The 2,907-nt window shown below is 41.7% G+C and overlaps 1 pseudogene; it reads left to right on the top strand.

The window, feature by feature from the left end:
- The first annotated feature begins 967 nt into the window (after window positions 1-967).
- On the top strand, window positions 968-1,075 carry LOC149317981 (U2 spliceosomal RNA; annotated as a pseudogene).
- Window positions 1,076-2,907: the final 1,832 nt, after the last annotated feature.

The following is a 2,907-nucleotide window of genomic DNA, read 5'->3' as shown; positions in this document are numbered from 1 at the left end:
TGTAGTGACTCTAAGGCATACCTATTACAGGAGTTTCTGGGCATGATTTGTCGGAAGACGTTGCCTTTGCCTTCCTCTGAGGCTGAGAGAGTGTGATTATGGCCAAGCAGGGATTTGAACCCTAGTCTCCAAAGTCATAGTCCAGCACTGAAACCACTGCACCATGCTGCCTCCTGAGTTCTTCACTAGGTGTACGTATATGTTGTGTGCCTTCACATTATTTCCGACGTACGGAAACCCTAAGGCAACCCTAACAGAAAAGTTTATCACACAGGGAAAATCCTGTACAGAAATGGGGATTTAAATTGGAATTCACATGACGTCGTCGTTAAAGTGGTGTTAACCTGAACGGAAAGTAGACAAAAGCCGCTCCTTTTTACTTTCGGAAAATCCAGAAAGTAAAAAGGAGTGGCTTTTGTCCACTTTCCTTTCAGGTAAACACCACTTTAACAACAATGTGTATGAAAATCAACCCTCTTTTGCAGGTTTTTCCCAGCTTTTAATCCCGTTTTTGCACAGGATTTCCCCCATGTGATAAACTCCATAGGGTTTTCTTGCCAAGATTTGTTCAAAGGAGGTTTTGTCATTGCCTTCCCTTAAGGCTGAGAGCATATGACTTGGCCAAAGTCACTCAGTGGGTTTCCATGGCCAACCTGGGAATCGAATCCCGGTCTCCAGAGTCCTAGTCAAACCACTGAGCCATGCTGAGTTCTTCACTACATTTTTATATATCCAAGATTAGAACTTGTCTCGTGTAATGTGACAGTGACCCTGTTTACTCAGGAGATGATAGTATTACCTGGAGCAGACATGTAAAGGGTACGGAATAATTCATGTTCCTAATAATTTGTGTGCTCATGTTTGCTTTACATTCAGCCGTAATTGTTTGTGAGGCATAGTTGGCACACAAAGTGTGGAATTACCCTTTGGTTGCCCTTTTTACTAATTGGGAATGTATAATAATTTTATTGCTTCTCGGCCTTTTGGCTAAGATCAAGTGTAGTATGCTAGTATGCTACCTTGAAGACCCATTCTGCCTGGAAAATTTTACAAATACATTTTATTTGCATCTCTTTCCCATCTTGGCACATTATTAAATTTTATTCCTGACATGCTCAGTGTTCACTTATAGAAGATACCATTATTCCAGTAGATGGTGCTGCATGTCTGTATATTTCAATGGATATATATATATATATATATATATATATATATATGCTTGTTTCCAGAAAAGCTTCCTCATATTAAAAACATGCAATCCAACATTCTTTTATGGCATAATATCCAGCTTCATTTAATAGGAAAAGAAATGGACAAGAAAAATTGAACATGGGGCATAGTAAATCACAGTGTCCCTAAACTGAATATGAATGAGAATATGGCTTATAGAACATAGACTTTAAGATGTGATGCCTTTTTTCTGCTAAGCAATCCTGTGCCTTTAACATAGGGGAGGGAATCTGTGACTGTCTAGATGTTAGAATCAGAGTTGGAAGAGACCTCAAGGGCCATCAAGACATGCCATGCAGGAGCTCACAATCAAAGCATCCCTGGGCGTTACTGGTGAGGATCCATCAAGGACCTAGGTGGGGTTGCCAGTGGAAAGGAAGTAGGCAGACAACAGTAGATGGGTTGAGGATGTAGGCCATGAGGATACCAAGGAGGTTTAGGATTGCTAGGTCCAAGATAGGGATAGGAGTCACCAAATCTGCATTATAATTTCACCTAGCCTTTGGGCATTTTCAGGGATTGCCACTGCTATCAACCCAGAGCTCTGCTGTGCCACCCATTTTCAGATGAAGACTTAGTTGCAATGCTGCACATATTTAATTGGAACCATCTCATTTGAATGCGATAGAACTTGGTTGTTGTTAACTGCCTTTGAGTTGATCCCAACCCATGGCAACCCTACTGATGAGATATTTCCAAGACCCCATGTCCTCTGCTGCTCTGATCAGGTTCTGTAAAATCATACCTGTGATCAACTTAATAAAGCCATCTAACATGAGGTCTCCTTCAGCATCCCTCCACCTTTCCTAGCATTATTGTCTTTTCCAATGAGTTGTGCCTTCTCATGATGTGGTCAAAGTACAAAAACCTCAACCTTATCATCTAGGCTTCCAGTGAGGCTTCAGGCTTGATTTGTTCTAGGACCATTTATTTGTATTTTTAGCTATCCACGGTATCCTCAGCACTCCTCTCCATCATCACATTTCAAATGAATTGATTTTCCTCCTACCCACTTTCCTCACTGTCCATCTCTCACATCTGTACATGGTAGTAGGGAATATAGAACTATGCCTGAATAAGTGTAGATAGTGTTAGGCTGCTAAACAGTAGCCCCCACTAACTATACTCTGCCTTTAAGAGAGCAACAATTTATTTGTAACAGGGTCCAGTGACTAGCTCTATTAATTAATTGAAAATATTTTATATGCGTATTTGTGTGTAGAGACGGATTTGTTGTTATGTGCCTTCAAGTTGACTCTGACTTATGGCAGCCATCTTACAGGGTTTTCTTTGCAAGATTTCTTCCGAGGAGGTTTGCCATTCATTGCCTTCCTCTTAAGCTGAGAAAATTAAACTTGCCCAAGGCCACCCTGTCAGTTTCTATGGGGATTCAAACCCTGACCTTCCAGAGTCTTGGTCCAACACTCAAGCCACTGGCTTTTAGAAACAGAGACAGAGATCTATTCTCTGCCTAGTTTGGAGCAAAAAGTGAATTTCCTTGAGACACTTTCCCCTCCTAGGACAATTAGACTCAGCAGGGTCAGTGGGGTGGTGCAGGGGCACAGATCACACCAGGAGACAGCCAAAGGGGAGGGTGACACTCCTGTTTCCCAAACATCTGCCTTTTGGATGGTGGCATTCACCTGCATCCATTTAAAACAACGAAGAGATGATGTG

This window comes from Sceloporus occidentalis, unplaced genomic scaffold (assembly GCF_023333645.1).
Source record: "Sceloporus occidentalis isolate IW3139 unplaced genomic scaffold, rSceOcc1.0.p SCAF_2, whole genome shotgun sequence".
Lineage (NCBI taxonomy): Eukaryota > Metazoa > Chordata > Lepidosauria > Squamata > Phrynosomatidae > Sceloporus > Sceloporus occidentalis.
This window is presented reverse-complemented; position numbering and strand designations above follow the sequence as displayed.